This window comes from Lissotriton helveticus, chromosome 11, assembly GCF_964261635.1.
Source record: "Lissotriton helveticus chromosome 11, aLisHel1.1, whole genome shotgun sequence".
NCBI lineage: Eukaryota > Metazoa > Chordata > Amphibia > Caudata > Salamandridae > Lissotriton > Lissotriton helveticus.
In genome coordinates, this window is record NC_136072.1 from 458,358,757 (window position 1) to 458,386,643 (window position 27,887).

Here is a 27,887-nt window from a genome sequence, read left to right on the forward strand (position 1 = left end):
AAGGTCCGCACTTTCTAATGGACCAGCTGGTCCCATATCATCCTTCCAGACAGCTCCGGTCCTCCAAGCGTAACCAGCTGGTGATCCCTCGTTCCAAAACAGTGTCCTGGGGCGATCGCTGCTTTTTGGTCGCAGCCCCCAAATTATGGAACACCTTGCCTCAAGACATCAGACTAAGCCCTTCATTCATTCAGTTTCGCAAGAGACTAAAGACTTGGCTGTTTAACCAATAGCCTTAATTAATAGAAAGGTAATCTGTTGGAGAATATAACATCAAGCTGAATTCATGCAAATGGTCTAGCGCCGAGACTCCTGCAGGTATTTGTCGCGCTTTATAAATGGCAATAAATAAATAAATAAAATAAATATACATCAGCACCCCTTTTCACTACACTCAAAAACAAAACATATCACACACACCAGCACAACAAGATCTACAGAGCGCAACACCTCATAATACTTACCATCACAAAATACATACATATACCCACCTTTCAAACCACATAAAGGAACAAACTCCAATGCCAAGCTTTCACTCTTCCACCACACCTAACACAGATACAGCAATACAGAACCTCTCTTCTAACCGCCTCTCATCCGTTGGACAATTTAGAACATTACAACATGACCCACATGCTGTACCACCTCCCCTGACTCTTACACCTTCCGCCATAAACACATGCAAAAAATATAAGCAACATGCCACACCTCACAACTTTGCTTCCCCAAGTCTATCTTACATCAATGTTACATCACAAAAGCAACACAGCACTCCAACTCACTCTCAAACACCATCTCCAAAACATACACATACAGACCCATCAAAATGTCTTCTTAGCATGCTGGATGAGGAACACGATACAGAACAGCTACACGATGGCTATCCTAATACAGCTAATACCAGCACTTAAAACACACCTGCTACACACCCACACAATACTGATGCCTCTTCTACAAACCAAAGTCCCAATATCACCAAAGGCCACTCTCTATACTGTCTACTAATAAATGCTCGATCCCGCTCTAAAAACAAGTATCACACCTACGACATTCTCACTGATACAAAACCAGACATACTATTCATAACCGAATCATGGTTGGGAGAGGATATTGCTCTAGTCCTGCATGAAGCCATTCCTCTAGGCTATCAAATAATCACCCAAAATCGTATTGCCAAAAATGGAGGTTGTCTAGCTGTTGTATTCAGGTAAACAATACATATCACTAAAGTTGACAACATCTCCATAAAGAATTGTGAGGCTCTTCTTACAAGATGCAATCCTACACTGTCTTTCACCTGTATCTTCCTGCTCCTTTACAGACCTCACCTAGCAAGGCAACATTCCCAGACGCACTTCTAGACACAGTTTCAAACCTGATAACAATACACTCCAACCTATGCATTCTGGGTGACCTCAACATTTGGTTTGATAAAACCAATATGACCCATCCAAAAACAATAATCACCGGCCTAGACTTATTGAACCTGCATCAGATTGTCCACAGTCCGACAAACACCGCTGGACATATCCTAGATGTCATTTTTACTAATACTGAACTAGTTACCTTTCAAACTATAACTCCAGTCATATGGTCAGACCACCACCTGCTTGCTTTCCAACATAAAACAACACTAAGCAGATCACCTAAAACTACCTTACATCCATCCAGCTATCAGCCGTGGAACAAACTCAATTTGGAACACTAGGAAACACAACGAACATCCAGTATAAATCTGGAAACCATAAATTCAGTTCAGAGTCTATATGAGTGGCTACAGGAAGCTTTTGACATCCTGAGACCACTCAAAACCACACAACAGAACAAAAGAAAAAAAGAGCATTGGTGAAACATAGAAATAAAAGACATAAAACAACAAATTAGAAAGCTGCAACGTACCTGGCTCAAAACAAACGCCAAACGAGACTAACTTCACCTACAGAAAATTAACAGATTATACAAGTCGCCTATCAAAAAAGCTATGAAAAGATACTATTGAGACAGAATTCAAAACGCTAAATGTGCAAATAAAGAATTCTATAAAATACTCAATGAATTTCGAAAACCAAATTGCTTAGAAGGAATTCATCCTGTTACTCAAGATTTCACAGACAAACTGGCAAAACATTACACGGACAAAGCAGACACGTTGGACTCGTACTTAAATCAGAAACAAAGCACCAGCACTAACCCTTGTAATAAACAACTATCCAAGAATGTTCTAATCAAGCCTATCCGTTCCTTCCAACACATCTCACACAATGAATTTATGGACCTGGTCAAAGCAAGCAGGCCTGCCGGCACCCCTTCTCACCCCTGTCTGCCACAAACTTTCAAGACTTTTTAACAACCTCTGCTGCCATTCCAGTAAGAAGAATCATCAACGATTCCTTAACTACTGGAATATTTCCAGAAGAACTCAAAAAGTGATTACTGTATTTACATGTGGTTGTTACAGTTTAAAATTGCAGTTTTGACCTGCCTGTGATTGCATATTTTATCACCAGTTTTGTGTTTGAAACTTGTGGTTTTCCCTGCCCATGATTGCTTGCATTTACTTTGTTGAATTGTGGGATTTGCAGTCCAACCTCTGTAGTTTGTCCCTCTCATTCCTTGGTGACAAATCTGTTTTCCCTCCAAATTTCTCCTTTACTCAGTGCTAAGACCTGCGTGTTAAAACAGTGCACCCCCAGCCAACATTTTGTGTTCACAAGCCAGTGAGGCCAGCCCCCCTGCCCCCCCGCAACAGGGATATTCTACATCAGAGGGTGCTTCTGTGAGCTGTTTAAACTGTACTTAACTGGGGCCTGTGCACTTCGTTTTTTGGCCAGCAGGGGGAGAAAAGTTTTATTCAAACAGTATTGTTAGATTTCGAGTTAGTGAAGACTTTACCTGCAGAAGTCCAAAGTGTGGATTGAGCCTGTCTGTCTCCTAGGAGATTCTAAACAGGAGAAGCAGCTTCCAACTCCCTGGCCAGCAAACCTTGTCTGAGGTTGCTGGGACCTTTTATAGTCTGCTAGTGGTTGGCACATGTGTACACTGATTGGTGGTTGTATCTGGTGTTTCTATTGCATTAGGGTCATTAGTTGGGTATTTGAGGGTTCTGATTGGTTTCTGGGTCTGTGATTCAATCAGTGTAGGTTTGGGACTAGGGCTAGGGTTAGGATTTCTATTGGAAGTAGGGACTAGGGTTTCCTATCTTATTGGTTGTTGGGAGCAGGGTGGGACTAGGGCTACGGTTTAATCTTTAATTGGAAGTAGCTATTTAGGGCTTCTGGTGTGATTGGTTTTTGGACTAGTTGTGGGACTAGGAGTAGGGTTAGGCTTTCTATTGGAAGTAGGGACTAGGGCTACCTGTGCCATTGGCTGCTTGGACTTTGGTTGAGACTACTGGTTGGGCCTTTTATTGGACATAGAGATCAGGATTTTTTAACTGATTGGGTGCTTGGACTAGGGCTAAGATTGGCTGTAAGGTCCTGGTCTCCTATTGGTTCTAGATGTTAGGGCTAGTGTTGTGATTGGATAGTGTTACGACTAGGGTTTCCATTGGCTGAAGGTGTCACCTGATTACTAGGGCTATAGAAAAGGCCAGGCTCGGGGCGTCTCAGCTAAGGGCGGAGAGGACAAGGGTAGTTGCCTGTTTGAGCCTGTTAAGGGCAGAGGACAAGGGTAGTTGCCCGTTAAGGGCAGAGAGGACAAGGGTAGTAACCTGAGCCTGTTTTAGCCGGTACTGGATTCCAGCCGGTTTGAGCCGGTTCGAGATTCCATCTAGTTTGAGCCGCTTTGATAATCCAGCCGGTTTGAGCTGGTTTGAGCTGGTTTGAGCCGGTTTGAGCCAGTTTGAACCGGTTTGAACCAGTTTAAACCGGTTTGAGCCAGTTTGAACCGGTTTGAGCCCGTTTGAACCGGTTTACGGTTTGAACTGGTTTGAGCTGGTTTGAACTGGTTTGAGCCAGTTTGAACCGGTTTGAGCCGGTTTGAGTCAGTTTGAGCCTGTTGGAACCAGTTTGAACCGGTTTGAGCCAGTTTGAACCAGTGTAAACCGGTTTAAACCGGTTTGAGCCAGTTTGAACCGGTTTACAGTTTGAACCGGTTTGAGCCGGTTTGAGCCAGTTTGAGCCAGTTTGAACCGGTTTGAGCCAGTTTGAACCAGTTTGAGACGGTTTGAACCAGTTTGAACCGGTTTCAGCCAGTTTGAACCAGTTTAAACCAGTTTAAACTAGTTTGAGACAGTTTGAACCAGTTTAAACCGGTTTGAATAGGTTTGAGCTAGTTTTAACCAGTTTAAACCGGTATGAACCAGTTTGAGCCAGTTTGAACCAGTTTAAACCGGTTTGTGCCCATTTGAGCCAATTTGAACCAGTTTAAACCGGTTTGGGCCTGTTTGAGCCAGTTTTAACCAGTTTGAACTGGTTTGATCCAGTTTCAACCAGTTTAAACCGGTTTGAGCCAGTTTCAACCAGTTTAAACCGGTTTGAGCCAATTTTAACTAGTTTAAACCGGTTTGAGCCAGTTTGAGCCAGTTTGAACCAGTTTAAACCGGTTAGCCAGTTTGAAGCAGTTAAATAGGTCTGAACTGGTGTGAGCCAGTTTGAACCAGTTTAAACCAGGTTGAACCGGTTTGAGCCAGTTTGAACCGGTTTATGGTTTGAACCGGTTTGAGCTGGTTTGAGCCAGTTTGAGCCACTTTGAACAGGTTTGAGCCAGTTTGAACCGGTTTGAGCCGGTTTGAACCAGTTTGAACCGGTTTGAGCCAGTTTGAGCCTGTTTGAGCCAGTTTGAACCGGTTTGAGCCGGTTTGAGCCAGTTTGAGCCAGTTTGAGCTGGTTTGAGCCGGTTCGGGACTAGGTCCAGAAATGCTGCCCTTTTTCTCATTTAGATATTCCCAGCGCACACCATCCACATCCACAAATAGAGCAACACACTCAAACCAAATGTACACCACGCACAACACTATGCACATATTAATTTACCAGCATGCCCCACCAACCCAACCAAACCACATCTACACACCCTACTATCCCACCTACCACACTTATCCACCATCACCCACAAACAGTACACAACTCTATCCTATAACACTAACCAATACACTCATCACTAACACAACGCCAATCAACACCGTACATAACTACATCCCATTCAGACACACTCTCCCTGCTGTAATTACACCTAACAACCACCTTTTATCAATAACAAACATATAATGATCCTTCCATCAGTTGTCCAACAAACACCATCCTCTCCCTTCTACCATAATAACACTAACACACAACACACACACTGCACACCACCATACTTTGTAACTCTTGAAACAAATCAGTCTGAGATAAACACTCTCACGTTTACTTCATTCCCTCCTACACACAACCTACACTCTACTCATAAGCACATCACCACCACCTCTACATCACAAGCTCCTCTCGCAAACACTACACAACCAAATCCAATGCATGGAACCTATACATCAGCACCCCTTTTCACAACACCTCAAAAGCAAAACATATCACACACACCAGCACAACAAGATCTTCAGAGCACAACACCTCATAATACTTACCATCACATAATACATACATATACCCACCTTTCAAACCACATAAAGGAACAAACTTCAATGCCAAGGTTTCACTCTTCCACCATACCTAAGACAGATACAGCAATACAGCACCTCTCTTATAACCCCCTCTCATCCAGTGGACAATTTAGAACATTAGGACATGACCCACATGCTGCACCACCTCCCCTGACTCTTACACCTTCTGCCATAAACACACGCAAAAACTATAAGCAACATGCCACACCTCACTACTTTGCTTCCCCAAGTCTACCTCACATCAATGTTACACCACAAAAGCAACACAGCACTCCAACTCACTCTCAAACACCATCTCCAACACATACACATACCGACCCATTAAAATGTCTTCTTAGCATGCTGGATGAGGAACAAGATACAGAAAAGCTACATGATTGCTATCCTAATACAGCTAATACCAGCACTTAAAACACACCTGCTACACACCCACACAATACTGATCACTGTTCTACAAACCAAAGTCCCACTATCACCAAAGGCCACTCTCTACACTGTCTACCAATAAATGCTCGATCCCTCTCTAAAAACAAGCATCACACCTACGACCTTCTCACTGATGCAAAACCAGACATACTATTCATAACCAAATCATGGTTGGGAGAGGATATGGCTCCAGTCCAGCATGAAGCCATTACTCTAGGCTATCAAATATTCACCCAAAATCGTATTGCAAAAAATGGAGATGGTCTAGCTGTTGTATTCAGGCAAACAATACAAATCACTAAAGTTGACAACATCTCCATAAAGAATTGTGAGGCTCTTCTTACAAGATGCAATCCTACACCGTCTTCCACCTGTAACTTCCTGCTCCTTTACAGACCTCACCTAGCAAGGTAACATTCCCAGACGTACTTCTAGAAACAGTTTCAAACCTGATAACAATACACTTCAACCTATGCGTTCTGGGTGAAATCAACATTTGGTTTGATAAAACCAATATGACCCATCCAAAAACAATAATCACCGGCCACGACGCATTGAACCTGCATCAGATTGTCCACAATCTGACACACACCGCTGGACATATCCTAGATGTCATTTTTACTAGTACTGAACTAGTTACCTTTCAAACTATAACTCCAGTCACATGGTCAGACCACCACCTGCTTGCTTTCCAACATGAAACACTAAGCGACTCACTTAAAACTCCCTTACATCCATCCACCAATCGGCCGTGGAACAAACTCAATTTGGAACTCTTGGAAACACAACTAACATCCAGTATGAATCTGGAAACCATAAATTCAGTTCAGAGTCTATATGAGTGGCTACAGGAAGCTTTTGACATCCTGATACCACTCAAAACCACACAACAGAACAAAAGAAAAAAATAGCATTGGCGAAACATAGAAATAAAAGACATAAAACAACAAATTAGAAAGCTGCAAAGTACCTGGCTCCAAACAAACGCCAAACGAGACAAACTTCACCTACAGAAAATTAACAGATTATACAAGTCGGCTATCAAAAAAGCCAAGAAAAGGTACTATTCAGACAGAATTCAAAACGCTAAATGTGAAAATAAAGAATTCTATAAAATACTCAATGAATTTCGAAAACCAAATTGCTTATAAGGAATTCATCCTGTTACTCAAGATTTCACAGACAAACTGGCAAATCATTACACGGACAAAGCAGACACGTTGGACTCGTACTTAAATCAGAAACAAAGCACCAGAACTAACCCTTGTACAAAACAACTATCCAAGAATGTTCTAATCAAGCCTATCCGTTCCTTCCAACACATCTCACACAATGAATTTACTGACCTGGTCAAAGCAAGCAGGCCTGCCGGCAGACCTTCTCACCCCTGTCCGCCACAAACTTTCAAGACAATTTTTTTAACAACCTCTGCTGCCATTCCAGTAAGAAGAATCAGCAACGATTCCTTAACTACTGAAATATTTCCAGAAGAACTCAAAAAGTGATTACTGCCTTTGCATGTGGTTGTTACAGTTTAAAATTGCAGTTTTGACCTGCCTGTGATTGCATATTTTATCACCTGTTTTGTGTTTGAAACTTGAGGTTTTCCCTGCCCATGATTGCTTGCATTTACTGTGTTGAATTGTGGGATTTGCAGTCCAACCTCTGTAGTTTGTCCTTCTGATTCCTTGGTGACAAATCTGTTTTCCCTCCAAATTTCTCCTTTGCTCTGTGCTAAGACCTGTGTGTTAAAACAGTGCACCTCCAGCCACCATTTTGTGTTCACAAACCAGTGAGGCCAGCCCCCCTCCCCTCGCAACAGGGATATTCTACATCAGAGGGTGCTTCTGTGAACTGTTTAAACTGTACTTAACTGAGGCCTGTGCACTTCGTTTTTTGGCCAGCTGGGGGAGAAAAGTTTTATTCAAACAGTATTGTTAGATTTCGAGTTAGTGAAGACTTTACCTGCAGAAGTCCAAAGTGTGGACTGAGCCTGTCTGTCTCCTAGGAGATTCTAAACAGGAGAAGCAGCTTCCAACTCCCTGGCCAGCAAACCTTGTCTGAGGTCGCTGGGACCTTATATGGTCTGCTAGTGGTTGGCACATGTGTACACTGATTGGTGGTTGTATCTGGTGTTTCTATTGCATTGGGTTAATTGGTTGGGTATTTGAGGGTTCTGATTGGTTTCTGGGTCTGTGATTCAATCATTGTAGGGTTGTGACTAGGGCTAGGGTTAGGATTTCTATTGGAAGTAGGGACTATGGTTTCCTATGTTATTGGTTATTGGTTGTTGGGAGTAGCATGGGACTAGGGCTAGGGTTAGATTTTTAATTGGAAGTAGCTATTTAGGGCTTCTGGTGTAATTGGTTGTTGGACTAGTTGTGGGACTAAGAGTAGGGTTAGGCTTTCTGTTGGTGGTAGGGACTAGGGCTACCTGTGCCATTGGCTGCTTGGACTTGGGTTGGGTCTACTGGTAAGGCCTTTTATTGGACATAGAGATCAGGGTTTTTTAACTGATTGGGTGCTTGGACTAGGGCTAAGATTGGCTGTAAGGTCCTGGTCTCCTATTGGTTCTAGATGTTAGGGCTAGTGTTGTGATTGGATAGTGTTAGGGCTAGGGTTCCCATTGGCTGAAGGTGTCACCTGATTACTAGGGCTATAGAAAAGGCCAGGCTCGGGGCGTCTCAGCTAAGGGCGGAGAGGACAAGGGTAGTTGCCTGTTTAAGCCTGTTAAGGGCAGAGGACAAGGGTAGTTGCCTGTTAAGGGCAGAGAGGACAAGGGTAGTAGCTTGAGCCTGTTTTAGCCGGTTCTGGATTCCAGCCGGTTTGAGCCGGTTCGAGATTCCATCTAGTTTGAGCCGCATTGAGAATCCAGCCGGTTTGAGCTGGTTTGAGCCGGTTTGAGCCGGTTTGAGCCAGTTTGAACCGGTTTGAGCCAGTTTGAACCGGTTTTTGCCCATTTGAACTGGTTTGAGCCCGTTTGAACCGGTTTACGGTTTGAACTGGTTTGAACTGGTTTGAGCCAGTTTGAACTGGTTTGATCCAGTTTGAACCGGTTTGAGCCGGTTTGAGTCGGTTTGAGCCTGTTTGAACCAGTTTGACCCAGTTTGAGCCAGTTTGAACCAGTTTAAACCGGTTTAAACCGGTTTGAGCCAGTTTGAACCGGTTGGTATTTGTATTTGTAGTTGAATTTATAGGGTGCACAGCTACCCACAAGGGGTCTCCCGGCGCCAGTAGAGTAGTGATTACAAATCACAGTTATTATTGAGAAAAGAGCCAGGTTTTAAGGTCTCTGCAGAATTTCAACAAAGATGGTTCTAGTTTCAATGTTGCCGGAAGAGAATTCCATAGCCTGGGGGCAACACAGGAGAAAGAGCGTCCGCCCATTCTCGTCAGTTTGAAGCGCGGAATCAGGAAGTTTCCATGAGATGAGGATCTGAGGAGGTGGGATGGAGAGTATTGTTGGACAAGGGCCTGGAGGTAAGCTGGAGCCAACCCTTGCTTGATTTTGTGCATAAAGCAAAGAGCCTTGAATTTGACTCGGTTTTCAATACAGAGCCAGTGAAGGTCCTTAAGAAAGGGGGAAATAGGAGATCTCCACAGGACCTTGCAAAGGAGGCGGGCAGCTGAATTCTGGACAAGCTGAAGTCTCCTCTGAAGCTCCAAGGTAACTCAAAGATAGAGCACATTGCCGTAATCCAGGCGAGAAGTGATTAAAGCCTGGACCACCGAGGGTCTCATCGATACGGGGAGCATCCATAAGATTTTCCGGAGCCACCCCAGGATAGAAAAGCAGGTGGCTGTCACCTTGACCACTTAATGCCGCATGGAGAGCGAATTATCCAGGACAAAGCCATGGTTGCGAACCTGAGTCACTGGAAGGGGCGGTGGGCCCATTTCTAACGGCCAATGTGCGGGGCTCCAGAGGTGCTTTTGCTTGCCCAGAATGAGCACCTCCGTCTTATCTCCGTTCAGTTTCAGGAGGTTCGCCTGCATCCACTCTGCCACTCGGCTAAGTCCTAGTTTAAGAGCAGATGGAGCATTTGCTGTGGCTGAGGAGAGGGAGAAAAGGATCTGAGTGTCATCTGCGTATGAGTAAAGGGAGAGACCAGCGTCTTTCACGATGGTTGCCAGGGGTCTCACGTAGATATTGAAGAGCATAGGGCTCAGTGAGGACCCCTGCGGCACCCCATACGCAGATGAAGGAACAGAGGAGGTAGAACCGGAAGAAACAACCTGAAAGGTGCGGTGATTTAAGAAAGAGGCCAGCCAAGCAAGGGCAGGGCCAGTCACTCCAGCCGCTCTCAATGCTCTCAGAAAAATGGGGTGTGAGACCGTGTCAAATGCGGCGCTTAAGTCTAAAAGAATAAGCGCCGAGGTCTCACCATGATCAAGACGAGTGCGTAAGTTCTCAGTAACCCCCAGGAGGGATGTTTCGGTGGAGAAGTGGGAGCGGAATCCCGACTGGGACGGATGTAAAAAACCTGTAGTATCCACATGAGTAGTGAGATGTATGTTAATATGCCTCTCCAGGATTTTTGAGAACATGGGCAGCAAGGAGATAGGCTGGAAGTTGGCAAGCGTCTTGGGATCTGCGCCAGGTTTTTTTCAGAGTGGAACTACCATGGCTCTTTTCCATTCATCCGGGACTATAGATTCCCGCAAAGAGGATTTCAAGAGCTGGTTTGAGTTTGAACCGTTTGAGCCAGTTTGAGCCAGTTTGAACCGGTTTGAGCCAGTTTGAACCAGTTTGAGCTGGTTTGAACCAGTTTGAACCGGTTTGAGCCGGTTTGAACCAGTTTAAACCAGTTTGAGCCAGTGTGAGCCAGTTTGAACCAGTTTAAACCGGTTTGAATCGGTTTGAGCTAGTTTGAACCAGTTTAAACCGGTTTGAATCAGTTTGAGCCAGTTTGAACCAGTTTAAACTGGTTTGAGCCCATTTGAGCCAGTTTAAACTGGTTTGAGCCCGTTTGAGCCAGTTGAGCCAGTTTAAACCAGTTTAACCCGTTTTGAGCCTGTTTGAGCCAGTTTTAACCAGTTTAAACCGGTTTGAACCAGTTTGATCCAGTTTGAACCAGTTTTAGCCGGTTTGAGACAGTTTCAACCAGTTTAAACCGGTTTGAGCCAGTTTCAAACTGTTTGAGCCAGTTTGAACCAGTTTAAACCGGTTAGCCAGTTTAAACCAGTTTAAACTAGGTCTGAACCGGTTTGAGCCAGTTTAAACCAGTTTATACCAGGTTGAACCGGTTTGAGCCAGTTTGAACCGGTTTACGGATTGAACCGGTTTGAGCCAGTTTGAGCCAGTTTGAACCGGTTTGAGCCGGTTTGCACTGGTTTGAGCCGGTTGAGCCAGTTTGAACCGGTTTGAGCCAGTTTGAGCTGGTTTGAGCCAGGTTGAACCGGTTTGAGCAGGTTTGAGCCAGTTTGAGGTAGTTTGAGCTGGTTTGGGCCGGTTCGGGACTAGGGCCGGAAATGCTGCCCTTTTTCTCATTTAGAAATACCCAGCCCACACCATCCACATCCACAAACAGAGCAACACACTCAAACCAAATGTACACCAGGCACAACACTATGCACAGATTAATGTACCAGCATGCCCCACCAACCCAACCAAACTACATCTACACACCGTACTATTCCAACTACCACACTTATCCACCATCACCCACAAACAGTACACAACTCTATCCTATACCACTAACCAATACACTCATCACTAACACAACGCCAATCAACACCATGCAAAACTACATCGCATTCAGACACACTCTCCTTGCTGTAATTACCCCTAACGACCACCTTTTATCAATAACAAACATATAATGATCCTGCCATCAGTTGTCCAACAAACACCCTCCTCTCCCTTCTACCATAATAACACTAACACACAACACACACACACACTACACACCACCATACTTTGTAACACTTCAAATAAGCCAGTCTAAGATAAACACTCTCACGTCTACTTCATTCCCTCCTACACACAACCTACACTCTACTCATAAGCACATCACCACCCCCTTTATATCACAAGCTCCTCTCACAAACACTACACAACCAAATCCAGTGCATGAAACCTATACATCAGTACCCCTTTTCACTACACCTCAAAAGCAAAACATATCACACACACCAGCACAACAAGATCTTCAGAGCACAACACCTCATAATACTTACCATCACAAAACACATACATATACCCACCTTTCAAACCACATAAAGGAACAAACTCCAATGCCAAGGTTTCACTCTTCCACCACACCTAACAGAGATACATCAATACAGCACCTCTCTTCTAACCGCCTCTCATCCATTGGACAATTTAGAACATTACGACATGACCCACATGCTGCACCACCTCCCCTGACTCTTACACCTTCCGCCTTAAACACACGCAAAAAATATAAGCAACATGCCACACCTCACAACTTTGCTTCCCCAAGTCTACCTCACAACAATGTTACACCACAAAAGCAACACAGTACTCCAACTCACTCTCAAACACTATCTCCAACACATACACATACAGACCCATTAAAATGTCTTCTTAGCATGCTGGATGAGGAACACGATACAGAACAGCTACACGATTGCTATACTAATACAGCTAATACCAGCACTTAAAACACAGCTGCTACACACCCACACAATACTGATCACTGTTCCACAAACCAAAGTCCCACTATCACCAAAGGCCACTCTCTACACTGTCTACTAATAAATGCTCGACCCCTCTCTAAAAACAAGCATCACACCTACGACCTTCTCATTGATGCAAAACAAGACATACTATTCATAACCGAATCATGGTTGGGAGAGGATATGGCTCTAGTCCTGCATGAAGCCATTCCTCTAGGCTATCAAATATTCAGCCAAAATCGTATTGCCAAAAATGGAGGTGGTCTAGCTGTTGTATTCAGGCAAACAATACATATCACTAAAGTTGACAACATCTCCATAAAGAATTGTGAGGCTCTTCTTACAAGATGCAATCCTACACCGTCTTCCACCTGTAACTTCCTGCTCCTTTACAGACCTCACCTAGCAAGGCAACATTCCCAGAAGCACTACTAGACACAGTTTCAAACCTGATAACAATACACTTCAACCTATGCGTTCTGGGTGACCTCAACATTTGGTTTGATAAAACCAATATGACCCATCCAAAAACAATAATCACCGGCCTAGACGCATTGAACCTGCATCAGATTGTCCACAATCTGACACACACCGCTGGACATATCCTAGATGTCATTTTTACTAGTACTGAACTAGTTACCTTTCAAACTATAACTCCAGTAACATGGTCAGACCACCACCTGCTTGCTTTCCAACATAAAACACTAAGCGACTCACCTAAAACTACCTTACATCCATCCACCAATCGGCCGTGGAACAAACTCAATTTGGAACACTTGGAAACACAACTAACATCCAGTATAAATCTGAAAACCATAAATTCAGTTCAGAGTTTATATGAGTGGCTACAGGAAGCTTTTGACATCCTGATACCACTCAAAACCACACAACAGAACAAAAGAAAAAAATAGCATTGGCGAAACATAGAAATAAAAGACATAAAACAACAAATTAGAAAGCTGCAACGTATCTGGCTCCAAACAAATGCCAAACGAGACAAACTTCCCCTACAGAAAATAAACAGATTATACAAGTTGGCTATCAAAAAAGCTAAGAAAAGGTTCTATTCAGACAGCCCTTCTCACCCCTGTCCGCCACAAACTTTCAAGACAGTTTTTTTAACAACCTCTGCTGCCATTCCAGTAAGAAGAGTAAACAACACAAAATGCCCAAACCACAATGATTCAATACAATTTTTTGATATAGGGTAAGAAACACTTTATTGTTGCTTCCCTGGACACCATTATTTTGTGTCAATCATTTTATATTTTTCTATAATTTGAAAAAAATTGCTGACAGAAAAAGAAACATTGATTGCAAATGTTTACAAATATTTACAACACTGAACGAATTTTAGCAAACATTAAAGGCAAAGACTATTTACACATTTAGAAAACATTAGAACACACATTAGAAAATATTCTCACATCAGACATTGTTGAAAAAATAAATACAAACATTTCAATTACAAACAACAAAAAGTTGACAAACACTGAATGAGAGGAACTGGGGGTTGGGAAGATAGATGATTAAATGTCTTATATAACTTTTAACGCTGGACCAGCCGGTCCTAGCTTTAGTACAACAGTAATGCTTTGTATCTCCCAACCAATACTGCCGACGCGTTTCTAGACCAGACTGGAATCATTGATCTGTCATCAGGGATGTATGTATCTTGTATCTGTGGGATACAAAAGCAATGTTTTGCTTAATCTAGTGTGTGGGCTCCTTATTCTCGTAGAATAGCTGTAATGTCAGTGTGCGCTACATACCAAGGCTGCTCAGTGTAGAATTTCAGAGGGGGTCTTTTGGAGGTCCGTTTAAATGAATAACACCCGCGAGGGTCTCTGGACTGAATATAGTCCTTTGATTAATATACAGTCATTTGATTGGAGGGACTTTTGGTCTCTCCACAATATGGCAGAAAAAGATAATTTGTCTTTCACTGAAACACATATTCAAAAGTTGATAGCCTCATCTCCTTTTTCTTCGGTAGCTTTGAGCACTAGCGCAAAAGAGCAGAACGAATCAGACAAGTTGATTCGATTACGCAAAAAACACGCAAGAACAGAGCTACACGGGTACTTTCTCTTGATTCCAGCCGGTTTGAGCCGGTTCGAGATTCCATCTAGTTTGAGCCGCTTTGAGAATCCAGCAGGTTTGAGCTGGTTTGAGCTGGTTTGAGCCAGTTTGAGCCGCTTTGAGACAGTTTGAACCAGTTTGAACTGGTTTGAGCCGGTTTGAGCCAGTTTGAACCGGTTTGAGCCAGTTTGTACCGGTTTGAGCCCGTTTGAACTGGTTTGAGCCCGTTTGAACCGGTTTACGGTTTGCACTGGTTTGAGCTGGTTTCAACTGGTTTGAGCCAGTTTGAACTGGTTTGATCCAGTTTGAACCGGTTTGAGCAGGTTTGAGTCGGTTTGAGCCTGTTTGAACCAGTTTGAACCGGTTTGAGCCAGTTTGAGCCAGTTTGAACCAGTTTAAACCGGTTTAAACCGGTTTGAGCCAGTTTGAACCGGTTTACAGTTTGAACCGGTTTGAGCTGGTTTGAGCCAGTTTGAACCGGTTTGAGCCAGTTTGAACCAGTTTGAGCCGGTTTGAACCAGTTTGAACCGGTTTGAGCCCGTTTGAACCAGTTTAAACCAGTTTGAGCCAGTTTGCGACAGTTTGAACCAGTTTAAACCGGGTTGAATCTGTTTGAGCTAGTTTGAACCAGTTTAAACCGGTATGAACCAGTTTGAGCCAGTTTGAACCAGTTTAAACCGGTTTGAGCCCGTTTGAGCCAGTTTAAACCAGTTTAAATAGATCTGAACCGGTTCACGGTTTGAACTGGTTTGAACTGTTTTGAGCCAGTTTGAACTGGTTTGATCCAGTTTGAACCGGTTTGAGTCGGTTTGAGCCAGTTTGAACCAGTTGAAACCAGTTTAAACCGGTTTGAGCCAGTTTGAACCGGTTTACAGTTTGAACCGGTTTGTATTTGTATTTGTAGTTGAATTTATAGGGCGCACAGCTACCCATAAGGGGTCTACCGGCACCAGTAGAGTAGTGATTACAAATCACAGTTATTATTGAGAAAAGAGCCAGGTTTTAAGGTCTCTGCGGAATTTCAACAAAGATGGTTCTAGTTTCAATGTTGCCGGAAGAGAATTCCATAGCCTGGGGGCAACACAGGAGAAAAAACGTCCGCCCATTCTCGTCAGTTTGAAGCGCGGAGTCAGAAAGTTTCCATGAGATGAGGATCTGAGGAGGCGGGATGGAGAGTATTGTTGGACAAGGGCCTGGAGGTAAGCTGGAGCCAACCCTTGCTTGATTTTGTGCATAAAGCAAAGAGCCTTGAATTTGACTCGGTTTTCAATACAGAGCCAGTGAAGGTCCTTAAGAAAGGGGGAAATAGGAGATCTCCACGGGACCTTGCAAAGGAGGCGGGCAGCTGAATTCTGGACAAGCTGAAGTCTCCTCTGAAGCTCCAAGGTAACTCCAAGATAGAGCACATTGCCGTAGTCCAGGCGAGAAGTGATTAAAGCCTGGACCACCGAGGGTCTCATCGATACGGGGAGCATCCATAAGATTTTCCGGAGCCACCCGAGGATGGAAAAGCAGGTGGCTGTCACCTTGACCACTTGATGCCGCATGGAGAGCGAATTATCCAGGACAAAGCCATGGTTGCGAACCTGAGTCACTGGAAGGGGCGGTGGGCCCATTTCTAACGGCCAATGTGCGGGGCTCCAGAGGTGCTTTTGCTTGCCCAGAATGAGCACCTCCGTCTTATCTCCGTTCAGTTTCAGGAGGTTCGCCTGCATCCACTCTGCCCTTCGGCTAAGTCCTAGTTTAAGAGCAGATGGAGCATTTGCTGTGGCCGAGGAGAGGGAGAAAAGGATCTGAGTAAAGGGAGAGACCAGCGTCTTCCACGATGGTTGCCAGGGGTCTCACGTAGATATTAAAGAGCATAGGGCTCAGTGAGGACCCATGCGGCACCCCATACGCAGATAAAGGAACAGAGGAGGTAGAACCAGAAGAAACAACCTGAAAGGTGCGGTGATTTAAGAAAGAGTCCAGCCAAGCAAGGGCAGGGCCAGTCACTACAGCCGCTCTCAATGCTCTCAGAAAAATGGGGTGTGAGACCGTGTCAAATGCGGCGCTTAAGTCTAAAAGAATAAGCACCGAGGTCTCACCATGATCAAGACGAGTGCGTAAGTTCTCAGTAACCCCCAGGAGGGTTGTTTCGGTGGAGAAGTGGGAGCGGAATCCCGACTGGGACGGATGTAAAAAACCTGTAGTCTCCACATGAGAAGTGAGATGTATGTTAATATGCCTCTCCAGGATTTTTGAGAACCATGGGCAGCAAGGAGATAGGCCGTAAGTTGGCAAGCGTCTGGGGATCTGCGCCAGGTTTTTTTCAGAGTGGAACTACCATGGCTCTTTTCCATTCTTCCGGGACTATAGATTCCCGCAAAGAGGATTTCAAGAGCTGGTTTGAGTTTGAACCGGTTTGAGCCAGTTTGAGCCAGTTTGAACCGGTTTGAGCCAGTTTGAACCAGTTTGAGCCGGTTTTAACCTGTTTGAACCGGTTTGAGCCAGTTTGAACCAGTTTAAACCAGTTTGAGCCAGTGTGAGCCAGTTTGAACCAGTTTAAACCGGTTTGAATCGGTTTGAGCTAGTTTGAACCAGTTTAAACCGGTTTGAATCAGTTTGAGCCAGTTTGAACCAGTTTAAACCGGTTTGAGCCCATTTGAGCCAGTTTAAACCAGTTTAAGCCGGTTTGAGCCCGTTTGAGCCAGTTGAGCCAGTTTAAACCAGTTTAAACCGTTTTGAGCCCGTTTGAGCCAGTTTTAACCAGTTTAAACCGGTTTGAACCGGTTGGATCCAGTTTGAACCAGTTTTAGCCGGTTTGAGACAGTTTCAACCAGTTTAAACCGGTTTGAGCCAGTTTCAACCAGTTTGAGCCAGTTTCAACCAGTTTAAACCGGTTAGCCAGTTTAAACCAATTTAAAGTAGGTCTGAACCGGTTTGAGCCAGTTTAAACCAGTTTAAACCAGGTTGAACCGGTTTGAGCCAGTTTGAACCGGTTTACGGATTGAACCGGTTTGAGCCGGTTTAAGCCAGTTTGAGCCAGTTTGAACCGGTTTGAGCCAGTTTGCACTGGTTTGAGCCGGTTGAGCCAGTTTGAACCGGTTTGAGCCAGTTTGAGCTGGTTTGAGCCAGGTTGAACCGGTTTGAGCCGGTTTGAGCCAGTTTGAGCCAGTTTGAGCCAGTTTGAGGTAGTTTGAGCTGGTTTGGGCCTGTTCGGGACTAGGGCCGGAAATGCTGCCCTTTTTCTCATTTAGAAATACCCAGCCCACACCATCCACATCCACAAACAGAGCAACACACTCAAACCAAATGTACACCACGCACAACACTATGCACAGATTAATGTACCAGCATGCCCCACCAACCCAACCAAACCACATCTACACACCCTACTATCCCAACTACCACACTTATCCACCATCACCCACAAACAGTACACAACTCTATCCTATACCACTAACCAATACACTCATCACTAACAAAACGCCAATCAACACCGTACATAACTACATCCCATTCAGACACACTCTCCTTGCTGTAATTACACCTAACGACCACCTTTTATCAATAACAAACATATAATGATCCTGCCATCAGTTGTCCAACAAACACCCTCCTCTCCCTTCTACCATAATAACACTAACACACAACACACACACAGTACACACCACTATACTTTGTAACTCTTCAAATAAACCAGTCTAAGATAAACACTCTCACGTCTACTTCATTCCCTCCTACACACAACCTACACTCTACTCATAAGCACATCACCACCCCCTCTATATCACAAGCTCCTCTCACAAACACTACACAACCAAATCCAGCGCATGAAACTTATACATCAGCACCCCTTTTCACTACACCTCAAAAGCAAAACATATCACACACACCAGCACAACAAGATCTTCAGAGCACAACACCTCATAATACTTACCATCACAGAATACATACATATAGCCACCTTTCAAACCACATAAAGGAACAAACTCCAATGCCAAGGTTTCACTCTTCCACCACACCTAACACAGATACAGCAATACAGCACCTCTTTTCTAACCGCCTCTCATCCACTGGACAATTTAGAAAATTACAACATGACCCACATGCTGCACCACCTCCCCTGACTCTTACACCTTCCGCCTTAAACACACGCAAAAAATATAAGCAACATGCCACACCTCACAACTTTGCTTCCCCAAGTCTACCTCACAACAATGTTACACTACAAAAGCAACACAGCACTCCAACTCACTCTCAAACACTATCTCCAACACATACATATACAGACCCATTAAAATGTCTTCTTAGCATGCTGGATGAGGAACACGATACAGAACAGCTACACGATTGCTATCCTAATACAGCTAATACCAGCACTTAAAACACACCTGCTACACACCCACACAATACTGATCACTGTTCCACAAACCAAAGTCCCACTATCACCAAAGGCCACTCTCTACACTGTCTACTAATAAATGCTCGACCCCTCTCTAAAAACAAGCATCACACCTACGACCTTCTCATTGATGCAAAACAAGACATACTATTCATAACCGAATCATGGTTGGGAGAGGATATGGCTCCAGTCCTGCATGAAGCCATTCCTCTAGGCTATCAAATATTCACCCAAAATTGTATTGCCAAAAATGGAGGTGGTCTAGTTGTTGTATTCAGGCAAACAATACATATCACTAAAGTTGACAACATCTCCATAAAGAATTGTGAGGCTCTTCTTACAAGATGCAATCCTACACCATCTTCCACCTGTAACTTCCTGCTCCTTTACAGACCTCACCTAGCAAGGCAACATTCCCAGACACACCTCTAGACACAGTTTCAAACCTGATAACAATACACTTCAACCTATGCGTTCTGGGTGACCTCAACATTTGGTTTGATAAAACCAATATGACCCATCCAAAAACAATAATCACCGGCCTAGACGCATTGAACCTGCATCAGATTGTCCACAATCTGACACACACAGCTGGACATATCCTAGATGTCATTTTTACTAGTACTGAACTAGTTACCTTTCAAACTATAACTCCAGTAACATGGTCAGACCACCACCTGCTTGCTTTTCAACATAAAACACTAAGCGACTCACCTAAAACTACCTTACATCCATCCACCAATCGGCCGTGGAACAAACTCAATTCGGAACACTTGGAAACACAACTAACATCCAGTATAAATCTGGAAACCATAAATTCAGTTCAGAGTCTATATGAGTGGCTACAGGAAGCTTTTGACATCCTGATACCACTCAAAACCACACAACAGAACAAAAGAAAAAAATAGCATTGGCGAATCATAGAAATAAAAGACATAAAACAACAAATTAGAAAGCTGCAACGTACCTGGCTCCAAACAAACGCCAAACGAGACAAACTTCACCTACAGAAAATTAACAGATTATACAAGTCGGCTATCAAAAAAGCTAAGAAAAGGTACTATTCAGACAGAATTCAAAACGCTAAATGTGAAAATAAAGAATTCTATAAAATACTCAAAGAATTTCGAAAACCAAATTGCTTATAAGGAATTCATCCTGTTACTCAAGATTTAACAGACAAACTGGCAAATCATTACACAGACAAAGCAGACACGTTGGACTCATACTTAAATCAGAAACAAAGCACCAGCACTAACCCTTGTACAAAACAACTATCCAAGAATGTTCTAATCAACCCTATCCGTTCCTTCCAACACATCTCACACAATGAATTTATGGACCTGGTCAAAGCAAGCAGGCCTGCCGGCAGCCCTTCTCACCCCTGTCCGCCACAAACTTTCAAGACAATTTTTTTACCAACCTCTGCTGCCATTCCAGTAAGAAGAATCATCAACAATTCCTTAACTACTGGAATATTTCCAGAAGAACTCTAAAAGTTATTACTGTCTTTGCATGTGGTTGTTACAGTTTAAAATTGCAGGGTTGACCTGCCTGTGATTGCATATTTTGTCACCTGTTTTGTGTTTGAAACTTGTGGTTTTCCCTGTCCATGATTGCTTGCATTTACTGTGTTGAATTGTGGGATTTGCAGTCCAACCTCTGTAGTTTGTCCCTCTGATTCTTTGGTGACAAATCTGTTACCCCTCCAAATTTCTCCTTTGCTCTGTGCTAAGACCTGTGTGTTAAAACAGTGCACCTTCAGCCACCATTTTGTGTTCACAAGCCAGTGAGGCCAGCCCCCCCCCCGCAACAGGGATATTCTACATCAGAGGGTGCTTCTGTGAGCTGTTTAAACAGTACTTAACTGGGGCCTGTGCACTTCGTTTTTTGGCCAGCAGGGGGAGAAAAGTTTTATTCAAACAGTATTGTTAGATTTCGAGTTAGTGAAAACTTTACCTGCAGAAGTCCAAAGTGTGGATTGAGCCTGTCTGTCTCCTAGGAGAATCTAAACAGGAGAAGCAGCTTCCAACTCCCTGGCCAGCAAACCTTGCCTGAGGTCGCTGGGACCTTATATGGTCTGCTAGTGGTTGGCACATGTGTACACTGATTGGTGGTTGTATCTGGTGTTTCTATTGCATTGGGTTCATTGGTTGGGTATTTGAGGGTTCTGATTGGTTTCTGGGTCGGTGATTCAATCTTTGTAGGGTTGGGACTAGGGCTAGGGTTAGGATTTCTATTGGAAGTAGGGACTAGGGTTTCCTATGTTATTGGTTGTTGGGAGTAGGGTGGGACTAGGGCTAGGGTTAGATCTTTAATTGGAAGTAGCTATTTAGGGCTTCTGGTGTGATTGGTTGTTGGACTAGTTGTAGGACTAAGAGTAGGGTTAGGCTTTCTATTGGAAGTAGGGAATAGGGCTACCTGTGCCATTGGCTGCTTGGACTTGGGTTGGGACTACTGGTAGGGCCTTTTATTGGACATAGAGATCAGGGTTTTTTAACTGATTGGGTGCTTGGACTAGGGCTAAGATTGGCTGTAAGGTCCTGGTCTCCTATTGGTTCTAGATGTTAGGGTTAGTTTTGTGATTGGATAGTGTTAGGGCTAGGGTTCCCATTGGCTGAAGGTGTCACCTGATTACTAGGGCTATAGAAAAAGCCAGGCTCGGGGCGTCTCAGACAAGGGCGGAGAGGACAAGGGTAGTTGCCTATCTGAGCCTGTTAAGGGCAGAGGACAAGGGTAGTTGCCTGTTAAGGGCAGAGAGGACAAGGGTAGTAGCCTGAGCCTGTTTTAGCCGGTACTAGATTCCAGCCGGTTTGAGCCGGTTCGAGATTCCATCTAGTTTGAGCCGCTTTGAGAATCCAGCCGGTTTGAGCTGATATGAGCCGGTTTGAGCCGGTTTGAGCCAGTTTGAACCGGTTTGAACCAGTTTGAACTGGTTTGAGCCGGTTTGAGCCATTTTGAACCGGTTTGAGCCAGTTTGAACTGGTTTGAGCCCGTTTGAACCAGTTTACGGTTTGAACTGGTTTGTGCTGGTTTCAACTGGTTTGAGCCAGTTTGAACTGGTTTGATCCAGTTTGAACCGGTTTGAGCCGGTTTGAGTCGGTTTGAGTCTGTTTGAACCAGTTTGAACCGGTTTGAGCCAGTTTGAGCCAGTTTGAGCCAGTTTGAACCAGTTTAAACTGGTTTAAACCGGTTTGAGCCAGTTTGAACCAGTTTACAGTTTGAACCCGTTTGAGCGGGTTTGAGCCAGTTTGAGCCAGTTTTAACCGGTTTGAGCCGGTTTGAACCAGTTTGAGACGGTTTGAACCAGTTTGAGACAGTTTGAACCAGTTTACACCGGTTTAAACCAGTTTGAGCCAGTTTGAGACAGTTTAAACCGGTTTGAATCGGTTTGAGCTAGTTGAACCAGTTTAAACCGGTATGAACCAGTTTGAGCCAGTTTGAACCGGTTAGCCAGTTTGAACCAGTTTAAAGTAGGTCTGAACCGGATTGAGCCAGTTTAAACCAGTTGAAACCAGGTTGAACCGGTTTGAGCCAGTTTGAACCGGTTTACGGTTTGAACCGGTTTGAGCCGGTTTAAGCCAGTTTGAGCCAGTTTGAACCAGTTTGAGCCAGTGCACCGATTTGTGCCGGTTTGAGACAGTTTGAACCGGTTTGAGCCAGTTTGAGCTGGTTTGAGCCAGGTTGAACCGGTTTGAGCTGGTTTGAGCCAGTTTGAGCCGGTTTGAGCCATGTGAGCCAGTTTGAGGTAGTTTGAGCTGGTTTGGGCCGGTCCGGGACTAGGGCCGGAAATGCTGCCCTTTTTCTCATTTAGAAATACCCAGCCCACACCATCCACATCCACAAACAGAGCAACACACTCAAACCAAATGTACACCACGCACAACACTATGCACAGATTAATGTACCAGCATGCCCCACCAACCCAACCAAACCACATCTACACACCCTACTATCCCAACTACCACACTTATCCACCATCACCCACAAACAGTACACAACTCTATCCTATACCACTAACCAATACACTCATCACTAACACAACGCCAATCAACACCGTACATAACTACATCGCATTCAGACACACTCTCCTTGCTGTAATTACACCTAACGACCACCTTTTATCAATAACAAACATATAATGATCCTGCCATCAGTTGTCCAACAAACACCCTCCTCTCCCTTCTACCATAATAACACTAACACACAACACACACACTCTACACACCACCATACTTTGTAACTCTTCAAATAAGCCAGTCTAAGATAAACACTCTCACGTCTACTTCATTCCCTCCTACACACAACCTACACTCTACTCATAAGCACATCACCACCCCCTCTATATCACAAGCTCCTCTCACAAACACTACACAACCAAATCCAGTGCATGAAACCTATACATCAGTACCCCTTTTCACTACACCTCAAAAGCAAAACATATCACACACACCAGCACAACAAGATCTTCAGAGCACAACACCTCATAATACTTACCATCACAAAATACATACATATACCCACCTTTCAAACCACATAGAGGAACAAACTCCAATGCCAAAGGTTTCACTCTTCCACCACACCTAACACAGATACAGCAATACAGCACCTCTCTTCTAACCGCCTCTCATCCATTAGACAATTTAGAACATTACGACATGACCCACATGCTGCACCACCTCCCCTGACTCTTACACCTTCCGCCTTAAACACACGCAAAAAATATAAGCAAGATGCTACACCTCTCAACTTTGCTTCCCCAAGTCTACCTCACATCAATGTTACACCACAAAAGCAACACAGAACTCCAACTCACTCTCAAACACCATTTCCAACACATACACATACAGACCTATTAAAATGTCTTCTTAGCATGCTGGATGAGGAACACGATACAGAACAGATACATGATTGCTATCCTAATACAGCTAATACCAGCACTTAAAACACACCTGCTACACACCCACACAATACTGATCACTGTTCTACAAACCAAAGTCCCACTATCACCAAATGCCACTCTCTAGACTGTCTACTAATAAATGCTTGATCCCTCTCTAAAAACAAGCATCACACCTACGACCTTCTCATTGATGCAAAACCAGACATACTATTCATAACCGAATCATGGTTGGGAGAGGATATGGCTCCAGTCCTGCATGAAGTCATTCCTCTAGGCTATCAAATAATCACCCAAAATCATATTGCCAAAAATGGAGGTGGTCTAGCTGTTGTATTCAGACAAACAAGACTTATCACTAAAGTTGACAACATCTCCATAAAGAATTGTGAGGCTCTTCTTACAAGATGCAATCCTACACCGTCTTCCACCTGTAACTTCCTGCTCCTTTACAGACCTCACCTAGCAAGACAATATTCCCAGACGCACTTCTAGACACAGTTTCAAACCTGATAACAATACACTCCAACCTACGCGTTCTGGCTGACCTCAACATTTGGTTTGATGAAACCAATATGACTCATCCAAAAACAATAATCACCGGCCTAGACACATTGAACCTGCATCAGATTGCCCACAATCCGACACACACTGCTGGACATATCCTAGATGTCATTTTTACTAACACTGAACTAGTTACCTTTCAAACAATAACTCCAGTCACATGGTCAGACCACCACCTGCTTGCTTTCCAACATAAAACACTAAGCGACTCACCTAAAACTACCTTACATCCATCCACCTATCGGCCGTGGAACAAACTCACTTTGAAACACTTGGAAACACAACTAACATCCAGTATAAATCTGGAAACCATAAATTCAGTTCAGAGTCTATATGAGTGTCTACAGGAAGCTTTTGACATCCTGATACCACTCAAAACCACACAACAGAACAAAAGAAAAAAAGAGCATTGTGAAACATAGAAATAAAAGACATAAAACAACAAATTAGAAAGCTGCAACGTACCTGGCTCAAAACAAACGCCAAATGAGACAAACTTCACCTACAGAAAATTAACAGATTATACAAGTCGACTATCAAAAAAGCTAAGAAAACGTAGTATTCAGACGGAATTCAAAACGCTAAATGTGCAAATGAAGAACTCTATAAAATACTCAATGAATTTCGAGAACCAAATTGCTTATAAGGAATTCATCCTGTTACTCAAGATTTTACAGACAAACTGGCAAATCATTACACGGACAAAGCAGACACGTTGGACTCGTACTTAAATCAGAAACAAAGCACCAGCACTAACCCTATGTGTCCTCATGTAACGTAACTGGTGCTATGTAAAGCGCTCTGATAACTGATTCGGTTCGGTTCTAGTTCGCGCTATATAAAACTCCGAAAACCCCCCCCCCCAAAAAAAAAACCTTGTACAAAACAACTATCCAAGAATGCTCTAATCAAGCCTATCCGTTCCTTCCACCACATCTCACACAATGAATTTATGAACCTGGTCAAAGCAAGCAGGCTTGCCAGCAGCCCTTCTCACCCCTGTCCGCCACAAACTTTCAAGACAATTTTGCTGCCATTCCAGTAAGAATCATCAACGATTCCTTAACTACTGGAATATTTCCAGAAGAACTCAAATAGTGATTACTGTATTTGCTTGTGGTTGTTACAGTTTAAAATTGCTGTTTTGACCTGCCTGTGATTGCATATTTTATCACCTGTTTTGTGTTTGAAACTTGTGGTTTTTCCTGCCCATGATTGCTTGCATTTACTGTGTTGAATTGTGGGATTTACAGTCCAACCTCTGTAAATTGTCCCTCTCATTCCTTGGTGACAAATCTGTTTTCCCTCCAAATTTCTCCTTTGCTCTGTGCTAAGACCTGTGTGTTAAAACAGTGCATCCCAGGCACCATTTTGTGTTCACAAGCCAGTGAGGCCAGCCTCCCTGCCCCCCCCACGCAACAGGGATATTCTACATCAGAGAGTGCTTCTGTGAGCTGTTTAAACTGTACTTAACTGGGCACTGTGCACTTTGTTTTTTGGCCAGCTGGGGGAGAAAAGTTTTATTCAAACAGTATTGTTAGATTTCGAGTTAGTGAAAAATTTACCTGCAGAAGTCCAAAGTGTGGATTGAGCCTGTCTGTCTCCTAAGAGATTCTAAACAGGAGAAGCAGCTTCCAACTCCCTGGCCAGCAAACCTTGTCTGAGGTCGCTGGGACCTTATATGGTCTGCTAGTGGTTGGCACATGTGTACACTGATTGATGGTTGTATCTGGTGTTTGTATTGCATTAGGATCATTGGTTGGATATTTGAGGTTTCTGTTTGGTTTCAGGGTCTGTGATTCAATCATTGTAGTGTTGGGACTAGGGCTAGGGTTAGGATTTCTATTGACTAGAAAGGGACTAGGGCTTCCTTTGTTATTGGTTGTTGGAAGTAGGGTGGAACTGGGGACAGGCTTAGACCTTTAATTGGAAGTAGCTATTTAGGGCTTCTGGAGTGATTGGTTGTTGGACTAGTTGTGGGACTAAGAGTAGGGTTAGGCTTTCGATTGGAAGTAGGGACTAGGGCTACCTGTGCCATTGGCTGCTTGGACTTGGGTTGGAACTACTGGTAGGGCCTTTTATTGGACATAGAGATCCGGGTTTTTTAACTGATTGGGTGCTAAGGCTAGGGCTAAGATTGGCTGTAAGGTCCTGGTCTCCTATTGGTTCTAGATTTTAGGGCTAGTGTTGGGATTGGATAGGGTTATGGCTATGGTTCCCATCGGCTGAAGGTGTCACCTGATTACTAGGGTTATAGAAAAGGCCAGGCTTGGCGCGTCTCAGCTAAGGGCGGAGAGGACAAGGGTAGTTGCCTGTTTGAGCCTGTTAACAAGAGTAGTAGCCTGAGCCTGTTTGAGCCTCTTCTGGATTCAAGCCGGTTTGAGCCGGTTTGAGCCGGTTTGAGATTCCATCTGGTTTGAGGCGCTTTAAGAATACAGCCGGTTTGAGCTAGTTTGAGCTGGTTTGAGCTAGTTTGAGCTGCTTTGAGCCGGTTTGAGCCGGTTCGAGCCAGTTTGAGCCAGTTTGAACCAGTTTGAGCCAGTTTGAACCGGTTTGAGCCGGTTTGAGCCGGTTTGAGCCAGTTTGAACCGGTTTAAGCCAGATTGAACCGGTTTGAGACAGTTTGAACCAGTTTAAACCGGTTTGAACTGGTTTGAGCCAGTTTGAACCGGTTTAAGCCAGTTTGAACCGGTTTAAGCCAGTTTGAACAGGCTTGAGCCCGTTTGAACCGGTTTGAGCCAGTTTGAACAGGCTTGAGCCCGTTTGAACCGGTTTGAGCCAGTTTGAACCGGTTTGAGCCCGTTTGAACAGGTTTGAGCCAGTTTGAACCGGTTTACGGTTTGAAGCGGTTTGAGCTGGTTTGAACTGGTTTGAGCCAGTTTGAATTGGTTTGAGCCGGTTTGAGCCAGTTTGAACCGGTTTAAGCCAGATTGAACCGGTTTGAGACAGTTTGAACCAGTTTAAACCGGTTTGAACTGGTTTGAGCCAGTTTGAACTGGTTTGAGCCAGTTTGAACCGGTTTAAGCCAGTTTGAACCGGTTTAAGTCAGTTTGAACAGGCTTGAGCCCGGTTGAACCGGTTTGAGCCAGTTTGAACCGGTTTGAGCACGTTTGAACAGGTTTGAGCCAGTTTGAACCGGTTTACGGTTTGAAGCGGTTTGAGCTGGTTTGAACTGGTTTGAGCCAGTTTGAATTGGTTTGAGCCGGTTTGAGCCGGTTTGAACCAGTTTGAACCGGTTTGAGACAGTTTGAGCCAGTTTGAACCAGCTTAAACCGGTTTTAACCGGTTTG